General features: G+C 38.9%; 2 protein-coding genes across 4 annotated transcripts in view; one reads left to right on the top strand and one right to left on the bottom strand.

Annotated features, from left to right (window-relative positions):
• Positions 1-14,226, bottom strand: part of LOC128666730 (oocyte zinc finger protein XlCOF6.1-like) — a 108,663-nt gene extending 94,437 nt beyond the window's left edge. For both annotated transcript variants that reach the window (XM_053721480.1, XM_053721481.1), the window contains exon 1: positions 14,148-14,226. The gene's annotated coding sequence lies outside the window, so the exon portion shown is untranslated. The remainder of the gene's footprint in view (positions 1-14,147) is intronic.
• Positions 14,227-14,376: 150 nt separating this feature from the next.
• The window catches only part of LOC128666728 (gastrula zinc finger protein XlCGF57.1-like), a 41,909-nt gene continuing 34,014 nt past the window's right edge, over positions 14,377-22,271 (top strand). For both annotated transcript variants that reach the window (XM_053721478.1, XM_053721477.1), the window contains exon 1: positions 14,377-14,426. The gene's annotated coding sequence lies outside the window, so the exon portion shown is untranslated. The remainder of the gene's footprint in view (positions 14,427-22,271) is intronic.

Here is a 22,271-nt window from a genome sequence, read left to right as displayed (position 1 = left end):
TGTCTTAGAGGCAGCAGCAGGCTTTTTGGCCTGCTTACCTTTGTTCCAAGCCTGGTTAGGTCTCCAGACCGACTTGGACTGGGCAAAAGTTCCCTCTTGTTTTGTTTTAGAGGAAGTTGATGCCGCGCTCGTCTTAAAGTTTCGAAAGGCACGAAAATAAGGCTGTTTGGCCCTTGGTTTATTAGACCTGTCCTGAGGGAGGGCATGACCTTTTCCTCCCGTGATATCAGAAATGATCTCCTTCAAACCAGGCCCGAATAGGGTCTGCCCCTTGAAGGGAATATTAAGAAGCTTAGACTTTGAAGTAACGTCAGCTGACCATGATTTAAGCCATAGCGCCCTACGCGCCTGAATAGCAAAACCAGAATTCTTAGCCGTTAGTTTAGTCAAATGAACAATGGCATCAGAAACAAATGAATTGGCTAGCTTAAGTGCTCTAAGCTTGTCAAGTATATCGTCCAATGGGGTCTCTACCTGTAAAGCCTCCTCCAGAGACTCAAACCAGAAGGCCGCCGCAGCAGTGACTGGGGCAATGCATGCAAGAGGCTGTAGAATAAAACCTTGTTGAATAAACATTTTCTTAAGGTAACCCTCTAACTTTTTATCCATTGGATCTAAGAAAGCACAACTGTCCTCGACGGGGATAGTAGTACGCGTAGCTAGGGTAGAAACTGCTCCCTCCACCTTAGGGACCGTTTGCCATAAGTCCCGTGTGGCGGCATCTATTGGAAACAATTTCTTAAAAATAGGAGGGGAAGAGAACGGTACACCTGGTCTATCCCATTCCTTAGAAATAATTTCTGAAAACATTTTAGGTATTTGAAAAACATCAGTGAAAACAGGCACTGCATAGTATTTATCCAATCTGCACAATTTCTCTGGCACTGCAATGGTGTCGCAGTCATTCAGAGTAGCTAAAACCTCCCTGAGTAACACGCGGAGGTGTTCAAGCTTAAATTTAAATGTTGCCATATCAGAATCAGGTTTAATCATCTTCCCTGAGTCAGACACATCACCCACAGAAAGAAGCTCTCCTTCCTCAGCTTCTGCATATTGTGAGGGGGTATCAGACATAGCTATTAAAGCGTCAGAGTGCTCTGTATTTATTCTAACCCCAGAGCTGTCTCGCTTTCCTCGTAACGCAGGTAGTCTGGATAATACCGCTGACAGTGTATTATCCATGACTGCCGCCATGTCTTGTAAAGTAAACGCCATGGGCGCGCTAGATGTACTTGGCGCCTCTTGAGCGTGAGTCCCTTGAGCGGGAGTCAAAGGCTCTGACACATGGGGCGAGTTAGTCGGCATAACTTCCCCCTTGTCAGATTCCTCTGGTGATAAATCTTTTAAAGACAGAATATGGTCTTTATAACTTAAAGTGAAATCAGTACATTTGGTACACATTCTAAGAGGGGGTTCCACCATGGCTTCTAAACATAATGAACAAGGAGTTTCCTCTATGTCAGACATGTTTAAACAGACTAGCAATGAGAACAGCAAGCTTGGAAAACACTTTACAGAAAGTTAACAAGCAAAAAATAAAAACGGTACTGTGCCTTTAAGAAAAATAAAAAATGTCAGAATTTGAAAAACAGTGAAAAAAGCAGTAAATCAAACGAAATTTTTACAGTGTATATAATAGGCTAACAGAGCATTGCACCCACTTGCAAATGGATGATTAACCCCTTAGTTTAAAAAACGGATAAAAAAAAAGAAATAGACGTTTTTTAACAGTCACAACAAACTGCCACAGCTCTGCTGTGGCCCTACCTTGCCATACAAACGACTTTGGAAAGCACTAAAACCCTTCAGAGAGGTCCTAAGCATTCAGGGAACTATGTCAAAGAAACTGGATGTCTCAGTCTGCAAAAGCTAATGCGCATTTAGGCGCGAAATTAGGCCCCTCCCACTCCTGTCTACACAGTGAGAGGCCTAACAAAACTATCCCTAGGCAAATTTTAGCCAGCCATGTGGAAAAACTGGGCCCCAATAAAGTTTTATCACCAAACAGCATATAAAAAACGTTTAAGCACTCCCAGCAAACGTCTTATATTTCAGTAATTTGACAAAATAATAAGAGAGTTACCTCTAATAGTAAGCATGATACTAGTCGTTATTAAATCACTGTAATCAGGTTTACCTTAAATAAATCCGGTATCAACAGCATTTTCTAGCATATACATTTCTCTAGAAAAATTTAGACTGCCCATACCTCATAGCAGGATACCCTGCACGCCATTCCCCAAGCTGAAGTTACCTCTCTCTTCAGTTATGTTTGAGAACAGTCTAAAATATCAAACAGAGACAGATGCGCCACATGGCCCAATATTGTAGTTTCCAAATTTATGTAGATTTTACTATATAGTTGAACTCACATGTATTGGAGCACCTCAATTGGTGCAAATGACACAGTCTGGGATCTATAACAGTCACCCAGCAGACCGGCCTCTCGAGTTGTTCAGGGTCTGTGTAAAATAGAAAACACAAAAAAGCCTATATGGCCTAGTATTGTATGACTAGAGTGATTTCACACCAGATAGTAGTATAAGATTTTGAACTCACATTTGGTGAAGCATCCCCAATGATGCTATAGAGACAAGCTGGGATTAATTCAGTCACCCAACAGACTTAGCTCGTGGCATACAGCATGCAATAGTCCTCTCAGTGGTCTTTAGGTCAGTGATATCCTCAGATAAAAACCAGTTCATAGGCAGCAAGTGTTTATAGTAAAAGTTAAAATCACTTTAATAAAATAATATTAAATTGCGACGCGTTTCTCAGTCTCAGACTGTTTCCTCAGGCATAATAAAATGGTTTACAAACACTTGCTATATATTCCTAAACAAACCACTTAACATAATTGGTAACACTTGTTGTGGGTGTGGTTTATGACATCATCAGTATCCTAGCTACTGATATATTTTAGCAACAAATGTGACACAGTATTGTATACTTAAACAATGTACATCAGAGTTTACATTTTATGAGTCAAGTGAAACAATCTACCTCATACTTTGCAGTGCAAATATTAATCATAATACATAAAACACATCAATATTATAATATTGTAGCAATACATATATTTCCCCATATCCAGTGAGATTTGTCTCATGCTACTCAATCATATCTGATTCCTATCTCTATTTCTATTTAATGTCTAGGCTGGGTCTGTTTTATATCAGAACATCTTTAATCCATTGTTTAATGGTTTATCTTTTTTCTTATTTAGTTTTTAAGTGTCTGATCCCTCTCTGCCAATAGCCCCAATCTACATTTAATATGAGGGTAACTATTTTTTGTTCAAACCTTTGTATTAAACATTATAAGCCCTTTGATTTATTGGTATGTAATAGTTTTATAATCTACTGCTGTGCATAAACTGTGATTTCAAATGGCAGGTTGTTGACTAACCTTATAGGGCTATTGATCCATTAGATTCGAGTAGTTTCAAACGCCATCTGATGTTCTAAATGGCGTGTGTGTTGCGCTAATGCGCATGTGTACAACGTCAATGTGTATGTGAGTAATGTTGCCAAGGGAACAAATAGTGTTAGTCAATTATACGTTGTGCGTAAAACGTGATACGTCCCAAGCTGCGCCAGTGCGCATGTCAGCACTGCTAAGGCGTCTCAAGCTTTCGTTGCCAAGGGAACCGGAATCCCATTCAATCTCACGTTATGCGTGTTAAATGAGCGTTTGACTGAGGGTACAATCATGTATGAACCAGATACTCTGTTGGAACAACTGACCGAAAATTACATCCATACCGATTTTAAGCCAAAATCGAACTTTAATCCACATAGAACCAAGAATTCACATATTTCTATCTTTCAATCTATGGTGTTAAAGGATCTGGAGAAACTCTCCAAAAGATCTAAATATAAAAATAATCTGAGCCCTGGGGAACGTATTGCTCTTAAATCTCTAAGTAACAACAAAGAACTTGTGATCCGCCAAGCAGACAAGGGCGGAGGAATAGTGCTTCAGAATATCACAGACTACATTGAGGAGGCTAATAATATTCTCAACAATGCCAGCCACTATAGGATATTACCTAGCAATCCCACATTTGTGTATCAAAAACAACTATTATCTCTCCTCTCTGAGGGTTTTGATGAAGGCATTCTTACTAAAAAGGAGAAGGACTACCTCTATCCGAAAAATCCGAGTGTGGCCTTCTACTATCATCTTCCCAAAATACACAAAAATTCTTCTAAACCTCCTGGCCGCCCTATAGTGGCAGGCATAGATAGCCTCACCGACCATGTTTCCGCATATGTGGATTCATTTTTACAGAAACATGTGATTACCTTACAATCTTTTATAAAAGATTCGACTGATTTAATAAATAAGCTAGCTACTCTGGGGATTACTAAGACTGACCAGAACCTGTGGTGGATTACGAGCGACGTTAGCTCGTTATATTCAAACATCCCACATGACAAAGGATTAAGAGTAATCCAGTCATACTTGGCATCTGATATCTACATGCCAGTCAGACAGCAACAATTTATTACTGAACTAATTCAGTTCATTTTACATCACAACTATTTTCTTTATCAGGGTATGTACTACCTTCAGGTGAAGGGGACGGCCATGGGCACCAGATTCGCACCCAGTTTTGCCAACTTATACATGGGCAAATTTGAGGAGACCCATGTATATGGATCTCCTATGAGTGCGAGTCTGGTGTTCTATGGCCGTTATATAGATGATCTGATTTTTTTGTTTAGAGGCACATATGAGGAGGCAGTAATATATACCAATTCTTTAAATTCAAATGAATTTGATTTGGAATTTACAAGTAATATTCAATCTAACATGATTGAATATTTGGATCTACTTCTCTTTTTTTCTGCTACTGGAGATATCATGTCAGAAACCTTTTTTAAGAAGGTTGATTGTAACAGCTTTCTCAATTATGGGAGTAACCACTATCACTGTTGGAAAAAGAATGTCCCATATGGGCAATTCAGAAGAATCCGACGGAATTGTAGCACAATAGAAAGCTACAAAAAACAATCTATGATTCTCAAAGATAGATTCATGGAAAAAGGGTACCCATCTGATCTAGTACAAAAAGGATATTTAAGAGCTCTGCATGATGACAGAAACAAATATTTGTCACAAACCAAATCAAAAGTTAAATCCAATGAAGAAAAAAACTATGAGTCAGGTAAAACACCACTTTTCATCACTGGCTACAGTAGCCAATATAGAGAAATTAGTAACATCATTATAAAACATTGGCCCATTATATGTGACGACCCATTTCTAAAAAACTCTGTGTCTATGAAGCCTAGGATTGTCTATAGGAGAGCCCCTACACTCAAAAACAAATTGGCCCCAAGTAAGATAGTGAGAGATAAAATATCATCACAAAATCAGGTCATAGTCCCTAATAGGACTTTTTTGGGCAAGTTTATGCCCAAAAATGGAGTATATAAATGTCTCAAGCCACGATGCAATATGTGCAAAGTGGTGAGAGCTGGTACCAATACGTTCTGTTCATATCAAACGGGGGAACAATTTAAGATCACCAAGAGACTCTCATGTGAATCCACGTACGTAATTTATCTGATTAGCTGTACATGTGGGGTCCAATATGTAGGGCGTACCTCCCGAACCATAAAGAAAAGATGGAGTGAACACAAATATAACATAGAAAGAAAATTTCTTAAACACAGCCTATCAAGGCATTGTGCTTACGCACATAAAGGTAGTTCCAAATCTGTTCATATTCTACCTATAGAGCAAGTACCAAGGAACAGTCATAACCCCATGCTTACTCTACGCCGGAGAGAAACATTCTGGATTCACAAACTACACACTTTAGTTCCGGAGGGTCTGAATGAGTGCGTAGATCTAGCAGCATTTGATCTGTAAAGTTATATCAAGTCCACCATAATACCCTATGAATAACCCTGTAGATTTAAGAACAAAACATCTATACCTACACGTATAGATCTATTCTTATACATTATGCCTTTCTATGGAGGAAAAATGTGACCATCACTGGGCATATCTTGCACTTATTACCATCTATCTTTATTGGTAATATATATTCTTTGATACACATTCTGATATAAGTGACACATTGGGTTAAATTATTAGGAGGGCACACACATATATATCACACGTAATGACACATATATCACACTTAAGGTAATATACATCAAACGGAATGACACTTTAAGATATCTATATATACTTATAGATATACTACATCTGAAATTTATCTAACACTTTTTGCAAGTATATCTCTTCCTACACACTAAGGAAAAATTTCTATAAAGACTAAAAATATAACTATCAGACATCACTTTTCCAAAATCTGACACTAACAAATATATAAATATATCTAACACACACATTTGACACAAGTAAACACATATAGTCACTTGAGCAGAATATTAATGAATACACATATCAATTAGATATCAAAAAACACCAAAGTAACAACTATATCTTGAAATTGAACCACTAATCCTATTGTTTATGAAATTTGACACCACTAAGATACACACATGTTTATACACATACATGACACTTAGTAAATACAAATAGGGACATCATATAAAGGAAGGGTATTAGTAAAATATACTCCTATGGAGCCGCAGTACCATCAGCCCAATAATAACGATTAGTTATAATATGACCTATATATTGTTATAACAACATCACATAGTAGTATGTATCACTGGATATTAACTACTGAAATACACACACTGTGAGTCAAAAGAGATCTAGTTTTATAAAATTTATAAAATTTATAAAATTTATAATATTTATGATTTCCTATATGAACAATATATACATACATATTCTGATGTATAACAACATACATCATTTTGGCTAACATTTGTTCTAAATATGGTATTATGTCATTACATGTCTGTAATCATATCCCACTACGATATGTTATGATGGGAAGGACTCGGTACACATGGAATATGATATTGCTCTTTATTATTATTATATATTTTTTCCACTAATATGCCATTATTATATGGGGGTTACTGTGGACAAGAGAGCAAATATATACGTCTCAATTTGTAGTTGGTGTCTATTTCCCATGGACAATGGAAACCACCTACAAGATAATATTGGCCTATCAGTCGAAAGGCTATAGCACGCATAACGTGAGACTGAATGAGATTCTGGTTCCCTTGGCAATGAAAACTTGAGACTCCTTGGCAATGCTGACATGTGCACTAGCATAAACAATAAAAACCTCCTACAAGATAATACTAACCTATCAGCTGTAAGGCTATAACACGCATAACGTGAGATTGAATGGGATTCCGGTTCCCTTGGCAACGAAAGCTTGAGACGCCTTAGCAGTGCTGACATGCGCACTGGCGCAGCTTGGGACGTATCACGTTTTACGCACAACGTATAATTGACTAACACTATTTGTTCCCTTGGCAACATTACTCACATACACATTGACGTTGTACACATGCGCATTAGCGCAACACACACGCCATTTAGAACATCAGATGGCGTTTGAAACTACTCGAATCTAATGGATCAATAGCCCTATAAGGTTAGTCAACAACCTGCCATTTGAAATCACAGTTTATGCACAGCAGTAGATTATAAAACTATTACATACCAATAAATCAAAGGGCTTATAATGTTTAATACAAAGGTTTGAACAAAAAATAGTTACCCTCATATTAAATGTAGATTGGGGCTATTGGCAGAGAGGGATCAGACACTTAAAAACTAAATAAGAAAAAAGATAAACCATTAAACAATGGATTAAAGATGTTCTGATATAAAACAGACCCAGCCTAGACATTAAATAGAAATAGAGATAGGAATCAGATATGATTGAGTAGCATGAGACAAATCTCACTGGATATGGGGAAATATATGTATTGCTACAATATTATAATATTGATGTGTTTTATGTATTATGATTAATATTTGCACTGCAAAGTATGAGGTAGATTGTTTCACTTGACTCATAAAATGTAAACTCTGATGTACATTGTTTAAGTATACAATACTGTGTCACATTTGTTGCTAAAATATATCAGTAGCTAGGATACTGATGATGTCATAAACCACACCCACAACAAGTGTTACCAATTATGTTAAGTGGTTTGTTTAGGAATATATAGCAAGTGTTTGTAAACCATTTTATTATGCCTGAGGAAACAGTCTGAGACTGAGAAACGCGTCGCAATTTAATATTATTTTATTAAAGTGATTTTAACTTTTACTATAAACACTTGCTGCCTATGAACTGGTTTTTATCTGAGGATATCACTGACCTAAAGACCACTGAGAGGACTATTGCATGCTGTATGCCACGAGCTAAGTCTGTTGGGTGACTGAATTAATCCCAGCTTGTCTCTATAGCATCATTGGGGATGCTTCACCAAATGTGAGTTCAAAATCTTATACTACTATCTGGTGTGAAATCACTCTAGTCATACAATACTAGGCCATATAGGCTTTTTTGTGTTTTCTATTTTACACAGACCCTGAACAACTCGAGAGGCCGGTCTGCTGGGTGACTGTTATAGATCCCAGACTGTGTCATTTGCACCAATTGAGGTGCTCCAATACATGTGAGTTCAACTATATAGTAAAATCTACATAAATTTGGAAACTACAATATTGGGCCATGTGGCGCATCTGTCTCTGTTTGATATTTTAGATTGCTTAATTGGATCCTGGTCTGGACCACTACAGATTGCTGCCTTGGTATTCTACTATCAAGACCTTTATAAAGGACAATATAGTGATCATTGTCACCCATTAACCACTATCTTTGAGTGAGATATAACTATCCTATTAACATTGTGATTATCAAATTGTTTAGGCTAACATCTATTTACTCTGTTCACAACGTATATACTAGTTTTGAGTGAGATACAACTGTCCTATTAACATTGTGATTATCAAATTGTATAGGTTAACATCTATTTACTCTGTCCACAACATATATACTAGTTACTACTGAATCAGTGTATCATCATTTATACTGAAAAGTGCATTTCTATTGGTAACATATAAGCTACCTCATATACTACATATTACCATTTATAGATACTCTCAAGGGCGCCCCCTTTTCTTTTGTTGTATTAAAAATGTTTGAGAACAGCAATGGATCTTAGTTACAACCTGCTAAGATCATCAGAGACCACAGGCAGACTCTTCTTCTATTTTCTGCCTGGGACCAAAATAGTACAACTCCGGTACCATTTAAAAATAACAAACTTTTGAATTGAAGAAAAACAACTAAATTACACCACATCTCTCTAACTGCTTCCATGCTTGTCGAGAGCTGCAAGAGAATGACTGGAGGTGGCAGTTAGGGGAGGAGCTATATAGACAGCTCTGCTGTGGGTGATCCTCTTGCAGCTTCCTGTTGGGAAGGAGAATATCCCAGAAGTAATGGATGATCCGTGGACTGGATACACCTTACAAGAGAAATATAGGTTGACAAATGATACAAGATATGTTTGTATTTGGTATAAAAATTCACCGTACTGGGTTAACAAATTTGAAGGTTAACAGGTGTTTGGGACTAATTAAAGAACACGCCCAAAGGGAGGTGATTGCTAGTCAGGTAGCAGTTATTTAAGGCAGAGACAGAGGTAAGATGAATTATATGCCTGATGAAACGGTTTTAGAACCGAGAAACGCGTTGCATTTTTAGGGTGGATATTGATAACACCCCTTATTCACATCTTTTAACACTGCTGTGTTGTTTTATAAATTCTGTTTTTAATAAATACACTTTTTATGGATACATCTTACCTGCCTGCCATACTGACTAACATATAAGAGACAATCTGTTAGAACTGGTATATTCCTGGAATACAATCTACTTTGATTACCTATATATGAGGTGAGCTGACACACCTCTACTAAATCTGCCAGCCTGCTCCTACTAGCACATTGGTGTGCTCATCTGAAATGTGAGTACCCATTTGGGAAACTAATAGAGTGATTGCAATTGTGCTTTGGATGATCTGCACATGCAGTGCTTTCTTTTTGTACTCCATTTCATTTCCAGCACTGCAGCATAAAGAAATCGCATTCCATTGTGGGTGAGCTGTTACACCTGTCTAAATCTACAGCCTGTTCCTACCAGCACATAGGTGTGCTCCTGGAGTATGTGAGTATCCATTTGGCTTGACTGTAATTATCATTCATATACTTCTGACAATACCACACATGAGGCTCCCCTCTGTTCTTCTCTATTTCCTATTACATACAAACACACAGTATATAATGTATATAGTTCTATATACTGACACACACACACACACACATATATATATATATATATATATATATAGTATATAATGTATATAATGCTATATACTGTCACACACATATATACAGTATATAATGCAGGGCCTATGAATACCCAAAAACTCCTCTCGCCCACCAGGCGAGTAAATGGCACAATTTACCAGCCCGCAAGAAACTTTATTCGCCCGTGCGTATCTGCATGTAGTGTGTATATATCGTATTTATAAGGCAATATAAATAGTGTTATTGTAATCCCACAAAGCACTGCAGACAGAGGTCCCAATTTGAATGCCCTGAAAGCTGCTTAATATTTGGGACTTAATAAAAAGGTTTTAACTTTAAAAAATATTTTTCTTTCACTAGGTAGAAAAAAACAGGGATATTATCTTTGTAATACTGTATGTACAGTCTTGACTTTATCCCCCCTAAGGAAAAAAAGATATAATTGAGCTTTTTTTTTTTACTTCAGCATATGTGGGGGGTTATGATTGACTAAGTATATTTAATGCTGCCACCCTTCTATCTATAGCACTGCGAGCGGTACTGCATTTAGCTGGACAGTGAACAGTGACATAACAAGCATTTTAAAAATACTTTTTTTTTTTCCACTTTCTGCCCGGCTGTCTTTCAACTACTAGCGCGACTGTCAGTGCCGCAGTAGCAGATTGGACTGGGTGCATGGAGATGGAATGTTCTCTCCAAACTGGCAAAGTCAGTTTTTGGAGCATTAAAGGGACATTATACACTCATTTTTTCTTTGCATAAATGTTTTGTAGATGATCTATTTATATAGCCCATAAAGTTTTTTTTTAAAATAAATGTATAGTTTTGCTTATTTTTAAATAACATTGCTCTGATTTTCAGACTCCTAACCAAGCCCCAAAGTTTTATGTGAATACTGTCAGCTACCTTCTCCAGCTTACTCCTGTTTGTGTAAAGGGTCTTTTCATATGTAAAGGAAGGGGGAGGGGGGGGGAGGGTCTTATTTGCCACTTGCAGTGGGCTTTCCAGCTACCTTTTCAACAGAGCCAAACTGACAGCTTCTAAGTAAGTTTTTAAACAGTTTTATACTGGATTTTTATATCAGTATCTGTGCATCTTATTCTTTATAGTAGTGTCTATTACATGCAGTTATATGAAAATGAGTGTATACTGTCCCTTTAATAGCGTCCAGAAAAATTGTGTCCTGCACTATATAATTTGTTATGGTAGGCAGCTTGCTCGTGTACATTGTGCTGAAGTTCTGCTAGACCCTAGAGTAAGTCAGCATAATGTACGTGAGCAAGCTGTCTACCATAACTATGTAGTCACTTTAACCCATACTTCATTCATACACAGAGAAGAAACACTCACTGCTCTAGCAGGATGTCTTCCCGCACAGACAACTTTAGGGGTGGGAAGTAGCAACTGACCAGGAAGAGACCAAGAGCCATGGAGATAAGGGGAGGTCTTTGAATGCATTTAACAGAAAGAACCTCCCCTTTCTTCCCTCCTTTCCAGTGTGTGCGCAAATGTGAAAGGCAATTTGTAATTTTTTTTTATTGTTTCTTATATCCCACTTAAAATGTCAGGTCGCCGTTCGAGCTGGTAACTTAAAAATTTTACTTGCCCGCAAGAAATTGAGGTTGTATTTGGCGACCGGACCGGTCTATTCATATGCCCTGTAAGGTATATAGTCCTATATACTGTCACACACACACATATATACAGTATATACTGAATATAGTGCTATATACTGTCACACAGACATATATACAGTATATAATGTATATTGTTCTATAAACTGTCACACATATATACAGTATATAATATTATAAAGAGGTTCCTCTGTCTCACATACACACAGCCCCCTCCCCAGTACCTTATATACAGATATATAATATTATAAAGAGGTTCCTCTGTCTCACATACACACAGCCCCCTCCCCAGTACCTTATATACAGATATATATTATTATAGAGAGGTTCCCTCTGTCTCTCTCACACACACAGCCCCTCCCCAGTACCTTATATACAGATATATAATATTATAGAGAAGTTCCCTCTGTCTCTCACACACACAGCCCCTCCCCAGTACCTGATATACAGATATATAATATTATAGAGAGGTTCCCTCTGTCTCATACACACACAGCCCCTCCCCAGTACCTTATATACAGATATATAATATTATAGAGAGGTTCCCTCTATCTCACACACACTCAGCCCCTCCCCAGTACCTTATATACAGATATATAATATTATAGAGAGGTTCCCTCTATCTCTCTCACACACACAGCCCCTCCCCAGTACCTTATATACAGATATATAATAATATAGAGAGGTTCCCTGTGTCTCACACACACAAAGCCCCTCCCCAGTATCTTATATACAGATATATAATATTATAGAGAGGTTCCCTCTATCTCACACACACTCAGCCCCTCCCCAGTACCTTATATACAGATATATAATATTATAGAGAGGTTCCATCTATCTCTCTCACACACACAGCCCCTCCCAAGTACCTTATATACAGATATATAATATTATAGAGGTTCCCTCTGTCTCACACTCACAAAGCCCCTCCCCAGTATCTTATATACAGATATATAATATTATAGAGAGGTTCCCTCTGTCTCACACACACAGCCCCTCCCCAGTACCTTATATACAGATATATAATATTATAGAGAGGTTCCCTCTGTCTCACACACACATTCCCTCCCCAGTACCTTATATACAAATATAAAATAATATAGAGAGGTTCCCCTGTCTCACACACACACAGCCCCTCCCCAGTACCTTATATACAGATATATAATATTATAGAGAGGTTCCCTCTGTCTCACACACGCAGCCCCTCCCCAGTACCTTATATACAGATATATAATATTATAGGGAGGTTCCCTCTGTCTCACACACACGCAGCCCCTCACCAGTACCTTATATACAGATATATAATGTTATAGAGAGGTTCCCTCTGTCTCACACACACACAGCCCCTCCCCAGTAACTTATATACAGATATATAATATTATAGAGAGGTTCCCTCTATCTCACACACACTCAGCCCCTCCCAGTACCTTATATACAGATATATAATATTATAGAGAGGTTCCATCTATCTCTCTCACACACACAGCCCCTCCCAAGTACCTTATATACAGATATATAATATTATAGAGGTTCCCTCTGTCTCACACTCACAAAGCCCCTCCCCAGTATCTTATATACAGATATATAATATTATAGAGAGGTTCCCTCTGTCTCACACACACATTCCCTCCCCAGTACCTTATATACAAATATAAAATAATATAGAGAGGTTCCCCTGTCTCACACACACACAGCCCCTCCCCAGTACCTTATATACAGATATATAATATTATAGAGAGGTTCCCTCTGTCTCACACACGCAGCCCCTCCCCAGTACCTTATATACAGATATATAATATTATAGGGAGGTTCCCTCTGTCTCACACACACGCAGCCCCTCACCAGTACCTTATATACAGATATATAATGTTATAGAGAGGTTCCCTCTGTCTCACACACACACAGCCCCTCACCAGTACCTTATATAAAGATATATAATATTATAGAGAGGTTCCCTCTGTCTCACACACACATAGCCCCTCCCCAGTACCTTATATCCAGATATATAATATTATAGAGAGGTTCCCTCTGTCTCACACACACGCAGCCCCTCACCACTACCTTATATACAGATATATAATGTTATAGAGAGGTTCCCTCTGTCTCACACACAGCACATATACAATCACTGTATACACAGACACATGTCACCATAGAGAGGTACAGAGGTGAATTAATCCTTTCAGTACCACTATACGCTGCACGGTATCACTTTGCGGCTGATGTACTCACCGATCACAACATTTAATACAAACAACGGCCACATAATTATCTGATAGACGCTAGTTCCTATCTAGCCGAGGAACCCATTACGTCTTCTAAGTCATATGACAAACCCGAGCAAATGATAGAACACCTTGTGAGATGAACAACTCATTGTTCCGCGCATCTGCTTCCGGCTTGTGTGGCATTTTCTTTTTATTGACATGTGACTTCTGACGTCATGTACCCTTGACCTCTACTGGAACTAGCTGAGACCATTCCAGCTCTCAAAATGGCAGCTTTACAATGGTAACTTACTGTTTATTTGTCCATCTGTATTGTGCTATATATGTGTATGTATTGTACTGAGGTGCAGCTAACCTGTATATAATGTGTCTGTGTATACAAGGGACCTTACTATAATATTATATATCTGTATGTAAGGTACTGGGGAGGGGCTGTGTGTGAGACAGAGGGAACCTCTCTATAATATTATATATCTGTATATAAGGTACTGGGGGGGGGTGAGACAGAGGGAACCTCTCTATAATATTATATATCTGTATATAAGGTACTGGGGGGCTGTGTGTGTGAGACAGAGGTAAGCTCTCTATAATATTATATATCTGTATATAAGGTACAGGGGAGGGGCTGTGTGTGTGAGACAGAGGGAACCTCTATATAATATTATTTATCTGTATATAAGGTACTGGGGAGGGACTGTGTGTGTGAGAGACAGAGGGAACCTTTCTTTCATATTATATATCTGTATATAAGGTACTGCGGAGGGCTGTGTGTGTGTGAGACAGAGGGAACCTCTATATAATATTATATATCTGTATATAAGGTACTGGGGAGGGACTCTGTGTGTGTGAGACAGATGTAACCTTTCTATAATGTTATATATCTGTATATAAGGTACTCGGGAGGGCTGTGTGTGTGTGAGACAGAGGGAACCTCTCTATAATGTTATATATCTGTATATAAGGTACTCGGGAGGGGCTGTGTGTGTGAGACAGAGGGAACCTCTTTATAATATTATATATCTGTATATAAGGTACTGGGGAGAGGCTGTGTGTGTGTGTGTGTGTGAGACTGAGGGAACCTCTCTATAATATATATCTGTATATAAGGTACTGGGGAGGGGCTGTGTGTGTGTGAGATAGAGGGAACCTCTCTATAATATTATATATCTTTATATAAGGTTCTGTGGAGGGGCTGTGTGTGTGACACAGAGGGAACCTCTCTATAATATTATCTATCTGTATATAAGGTACTGGGGAGGGGCTGTGTGTGAGAGACAGAGGGAACCTCTCTATAATATTATATATCTGTATATAAGGTACTGGGAGGAGCTGTGTGTGTGCTTGAGACAGAAGGAACCTCTCTATAATATTATATATCTGTATATAAGGTACTGGGGAGGGGCTGAGTGTGTGAGACAGAGGGAACCTCTCTATAATATTATATATCTGTATATAAGGTACTAGGGAGGGGCTGTGTGTGTGTGAGACAGAGGGAACCTCTCTATAATATTATATATCTGTATATAAGGTACTGGGGAGGGGCTGTGTGTGTGTGAGACAGAGGGAACCTCTCTATAATATTATATATCTGTATATAAGGTACTGGGGAGGGGCTGTGTGTGTGTGAGACAGAGGGAACCTCTCTATAATATTATATATCTGTATATAAGGTACTGGGGAGGAGCTGTGTGTGTGCTTGAGACAGACGGAACCTCTCTATAATATTATATATCTGTATATAAGTTACTGGGGAGGGGCTGTGTGTGAGACAGAGGGAACCTCTCTATAATATTATATATCTATATAAGGTACTGGGGAGGGGCTCTGTATGAGTGATACAGAGGGAACCTCTCTATAATATTATATATCTGTATATAAGGTACTGGGGAGGAGCTTTGTGTGTGTGCTTGTGACAGAGGGAACTTCTCTATAATATTATATATCTGTATATAGGGTACTGGGGAGGGGCTGTGTGTGTGTGACAGAGAGAACCTCTCTATAATATTATATAACTGTATATAAGGTACTGGGGAGGGGCTGTGTGTGTGAGACAGAGGGAACCTCTCTATAATATTATATATCTTTATATAAGGTACTGGGGAGGGGCTGTGTGTGTGAGACAGAGGGAACCTCTATATAATATTATATATCTGTATATAAGGTACTTGGGATGGAATGTGTGTGAGTCAGAGGGAACCTCTCTATAATATTATGTATCTATATATACGGTACTGGGGAGGGGCTGTGTTTGTGAGACAGAGGCAACCTTTCTATAATATTATATATCTGTACATATGGTACTGGGGAGGGGCTGTGTGTAAGACAGAGGGAACCTCTCTATAATATTATATATCTGTATATAATGTACTGGGGAGGGGGCTGTGTGTGTGAGACAGAGGGAACCTCTCTATAATATTATATATCTGTAGATAAGGTACTGGGGAGGGGCTGTGTATGAAACAGAGGGAACCTCTTTATAATATTATATATCTGTATATAAGGTACTGGGGAGGGGCTGTGTGTGTGTGAGACAGAGGGAACCTCTCTATAATATATATCTGTATATAATTTACTGGGGAGGGGCTGTGTGTGTGAGACAGAGGGGACCTCTCTATAATATTAAATATCTGTATATACGGTACTGAGGAGGGGCTGTGTGTGTGAGATATATCTGTATATACGGTACTGGGGGTGGGGCGTATGTAGGTTTATTTGGGATTAGAAGAAACATATAAAACGTTTAGTATATTTATATCAGTGTTCACAGAAGATGTTGCCATTTGTGTATTAATATGAAATAATCTGTGTAATTATTATTAATATTATATAATTTCTGTTATTTATAATTGTTAATTTAGTTATCCAAAGCACAGATTATTTGAATAATTTAGCATATATTAATTTGATGATAATTTAAAGGGACACTCAAGTCAAAATTAAACATTCATGATTCAGATAGAGCTGCAATTTGAAACAACTTTCTAGTTTCCTTCCATTAACAAAATGTGCACAGTCTTTTATATTTACACTTTTTAAGTCAATGGCTCCTACTGAGCCTGTGCAAGAATTCACAGAATATACGTATATGCATTTGTGATTGGCTGATGGCTGTCACATGACACAGGGGGAGTCGTAATAGACAAAACTTTGAAATTTATCAGAAAAAAATCTACTACTCATTAGAAGTTCAGAAGTGCTATTGCATTGTCTTTTTATCATGTGTTGTTATGCAAATCTACTGTATTTACTGGTCATTTGAGCACTAAAAATTGAAAGAAAAAAGTAATTGTAGCTTAAATTGTACTTGGTCAGTAAAATTAGGCATGTGGTGTGCCCATTACATAGGGCCGTGGGAGAACTTGGCATGGATGAGACTATTTCTTTACTATATAAAATACTGTTTACTGCTTATTAGAAGATCTGAGGGTTATCTGCAGCTATTGCAGTTTTACTATAGAATTATTATTGTTATTATCGGTTATTTGTAGAGCGCCAACAGATTCCTGCAGCGCTATAAACATAGGCAGAATATAAGGAAACATTTATAGGGATCAGACGGGTAGAAGGCCCTGCCAAGAGTCGCACTGTTGTAGTCGGCTCTAAAGAAGGTGCTCTACAAACAGCATGGCTCTTAGGCTTACATGCTAAGGGGTTCAGGGGATAGCAAAGGAGGAGAGGTATAAAGAAAGGTTAGGGTAGGTTGTATGCATCCCTGAACAGTAGAGTCTTTAGGGAGCGCTTGTAGTTTTCAAAACTAGGGGAGAGTCATGTGGAGTGAGACAGAGGGGGGTATTTATCAAAGCGTCAACTATGTTGCATTTGCCGGCATCAATACGCTCGCCTAGCATCACTAAACATCACGGCCGCGGATCTCAATACGATCTCCATATTTATAAAAAAATGCCGTCAGAAACACGCGCACCAAGTACAGGGCAATGAGCATCGGACTGTTGTTAACTAACCGTCATCGATGACGCTGCTATTCGTGTTTTTCCTAACTTTATTTATAACATGTCACTAAACGCCGCCACTGTACTAAAATGTTTAACCCATATCCCGCCGCTCCCCGACATTGCCGCAACCTAAATAAACGTCTTAACCCTTATTCCGCCGCTCCCTGACACCGCCACTGTACTAAAATGTTTAACCCATATCCCGCCGCTCCCCGACATTGCCGCAACCTAAATAAACGTCTTAACCCTTATTCCGCCGCTCCCTGACACCGCCGCAATCTAAAATGTATTAACCCCTATTCCGCTGCTCCCCGACGACGCCGCCACTAAATAAACTTAGTAACCACTAAATAAACTTAGTAACCACTAAACCTCTGGCCTCCCACATCACCACCACTAACTAAACCTATTAACCCCTAAACCGTCAGCCCTCCACATCGCCAAAAACTAAATTAAGCTATTAACCCCTAAACCTAACAACCCCTTAACTTCAAATTAAAATTACAAGATTCCTATCTTAAAATAAATTAAAACTTACCTGTAGAATTTAAATAAACTAATTTTAAACTATTATTTAACCTACCCTAACTATTATACTAAAATTAAATTAAACTACCAATTAATTAAAATAAATCACATATTAAAAAAACCTAACCCTACTAAAATTATTTAAATATACTATTAAACATTATTAAAAGTACTACATTACAAAAAAACCAAACACTAACGCCTAGATTTAGAGTTCTGCGTTAGCCGTCAAAAGTTAAGGGGTCCTAACGCTGCTTTTGGCCGCCCGCTGGTATTTAGAGTCAGCCAGGAAAGGGTCTAACGCTCACTTTCAAGCCGCGACTTTTCCATACCGCAGATCCCCTTACGCCAATTGCGTATCCTATCTTTTCAATGGGATCTTCCTAACGCTGGTATTTAGAGTCTTGGCTGAAGTGAGCAGTAGACCCTCTACCGACAAGACTCCAGACGCAGAAAAAAGTCAGTAGTTTAGAGGTTTCTGGGCTAACGCCGGTTTATAAAGCTCTTAACTACTGTGCTATAAAGTACACTAACACCCATAAACTACCTATGTACCCCTAAACCGAGGTCCCCCCACATCGCCGCCACTATAATACATTTTTTTAACCCCTAATCTGCCAACCGCACACCGCCGCCACCTACATTATCCCTATGAACCCCTAATCTGCTGCCCCTAACATCGCCGACACCTACATAATATTTATTAACCCCTAATCTGCCCCCACCCCCACGTCACCGCTACCTACCTACACTTATTAACCCCTAATCTGCCGACCGGACCTCGCCGCTACTCTAATAAAGTTATTAACCCCTAAACCGCCGCATTCCCGCCTCGCAAACCCTATAATAAATAGTATTAACCCCTAATCTGCCCTCCCTAACATCGCCGCCACCTAACTTCAAGTATTAACCCCTAATCTGCCGACCGGACCTCGCCGCTACTCTAATAAATGTATTAACCCCTAAAGCTAAGTCTAACCCTAACACCCCCCTAAGTTAAATATAATTTTAATCTAACAAAATAAATTAAATATTATTAACTAAAGTATTCCTATTTAAAACTAAATACTTACCTGTAAAATAAACCCTAATATAGCTACAATATAACAAATAATTATATTGTAGCTATTTTAGGATTTATATTTATTTTACAGGCAACTTTGTATTTTTTTTAACTAGGTACAATAGCTATTAAATAGTTATTTACTATTTAATAGCTACCTAGTTAAAATAATTACAAAATTACCTGTAAAATAAATCCTAACCTAAGTTACAATTAAACCTAACACTACACTATAATTAAATAAATTAAATAAATTACCTACAATTAAATAAACTAAACTAAATTACAAAAACAAACAAACACTAAATTACAAAAAAGATTACACAAATTTTAAGCTAATTACACCTACTCTAAGCCCCCTAATAAAATAACAAAGCCCCCCAAAATAATAAAAATTTCCCTACCCTAATCTAAATTACAAAAAATAACAGCTCTATTACCTGCCCTTAAAAGGGCTTTTTGCGGGGCATGCCCCAAAGTAATCAGCTCTTTTGCCAGTAAAAAAAAACACAATACCACCCCCCAACATTACAACCCACCACCCACATACTCCTACTCTAACCCAAACCCCCCTTAAATAAACCTAACACTACCCCCCTGAAGATCTCCCTACCTTGAGCTGTGTTCACCCAGCCGGGCACCGATGGACCAAAAGAGGACATCCGTAGCGGCAGAAGTCTTCATCCTATCCGGGCAGAAGAGGACATCCGGACCGGCAGACATCTTCATCCAAGTGGCATCTGCTATCTTCATCCATCCGACGAGGAGCGGCTCCATCTTCAAGACCTCCGGCACGAAACATCCTCCTTCCCCGACGACTAGACGACGAATGACGGTTCCTTTAAGTGGCGTCATCCAAGATGGCATCCCTCGAATTCCGATTGGCTGATAGGATTCTATCAGCCAGTCGGAATTAAGGTAGGAAAAATTTGTCGTCTAGTCGTCGGGGAAGGAGGTCCAGTCGGCAGATTAGGGGTTAATACTTGAAGTTAGGTGGCGGCGATGTTAGGGAGGGCAGATTAGGGGTTAATTCTATTTATTATAGGGTTTGCGAGGCGGGAGTGCTGCAGTTTAGGGGTTAATAACTTTATTAGAGTAGCGGCAAGGTTTGGTTGGCAGATTAGGGGTTAATAAGTGTAGGTAAGGTAGCGGCGACGTTGGGGGGGCAGATTATGGGTTAATAAGTATAATTTAGGTGTCGGCGATGTTAGGGGCAGCAGATTAGGGGTACATAGGGATAATGTAGGTTGCGGCGGTGTCCGGAGCGGCAGATTAGGGGTTAATAATATAATGTAGGTGTCAGCGATATTGGGGGCGGCAGATTAGAGGCTAATAAGTGTAAGGTTAGGAGTGTTTAGACTCGGGGTTCATGTTAGGGTGTTAGGTGCAGACTTAGAAACTGTTTCCCCACAGCAAACAATGGGGCTGCATTAGGAGCTTAACGCTGCTTTTTTGCAGGTGTTAGTTTTTTTTCAGCCCAAACTGCCCCATTGTTTCCTATGGGGGAATCGTGCACAAGCACGTTTTTCAAGCTAGCCGCTACCGTAAGCAACGCTGGTATTGAGAGTTGAAGTGGCAATAAATATGCCTTTACGCTCCCTTTTTGGAGCCTAACGCACCCCTTCAGAGAACTCTAAATACCAGCGTTGTTTAGAAGCAGCGCTAGAAAAAAAAGACGCGTAGCTAACGCACCCCTTCGGCCGCAAAGCTCTAAATCTAGGTGTAAGTTACAAAAAAAAAACACAAAATCACTGGGGGAAAAAAATTATCAATTTTTTTTTTTTTTACACCTAATCTAATAGCCCTATCAAAATAAAAAAAAACCTAGCCTACAATAAACTACCAATGGCCCTTAAAAGGGCCTTTTGTGGGGCATTGCCCCAAAGAAATCAGCTCTTTTACCTGTAAAAAGAATGCAAACAACCCCTTAACAGTAAAACCCACCACCCACCCAACCAACCCCCCCAAATAAAATAACTATCTAAAATAACCTAAGATACCCATTGCCCTGAAAAGGGCATTTGTATGGGCATTGCCCTTAAAAGGGCATTTAACTCTTTTACTGCCCAGAACCTAATCTAAAAATAAAAGCCACCCAAAAAACCCTTAAAAAAACCTAACACTAACCCCGACGATCTACTTACAGTTCTTGAAGTCCCGCTTGAAGGATCCATCCAGCCAGCGAAGTCATCATCCAGGCAACAAGAAGTCTTCATCTTCTATCTTCATCCATCCGGCGAAGTCTTCATCCAGGCGGCGCATCCTCATCTTCTATCTTCAGCCGGCGCGGAGCGGGTCCATACTGAAGACATCCGTCGAGGAGCATCCTCTTCATACGGTCACCGCCGTACACTGGAACTTCAATGCAAGTGACGCAATCCAAGATGGCGTCCCTTGCATTCCTATTGGCTGAAAGATTTCAATCAGCAAATAGGAGGCAAGCTTCTGAAATCCTAATGGCTGTTCAAATCAGCCAATAGGATGAGAGCTACTGAAATCAATAAAACAATCGTTTAATAGCCGGCTACAAAAGAATGTTTGTATCGGACTGCTTGATATCATACAAACCAAGTATGTTTCACAT

The sequence above is a fragment of the Bombina bombina genome, chromosome 7 (genome assembly GCF_027579735.1).
Source record: "Bombina bombina isolate aBomBom1 chromosome 7, aBomBom1.pri, whole genome shotgun sequence".
Lineage (NCBI taxonomy): Eukaryota > Metazoa > Chordata > Amphibia > Anura > Bombinatoridae > Bombina > Bombina bombina.
This window is presented reverse-complemented; position numbering and strand designations above follow the sequence as displayed.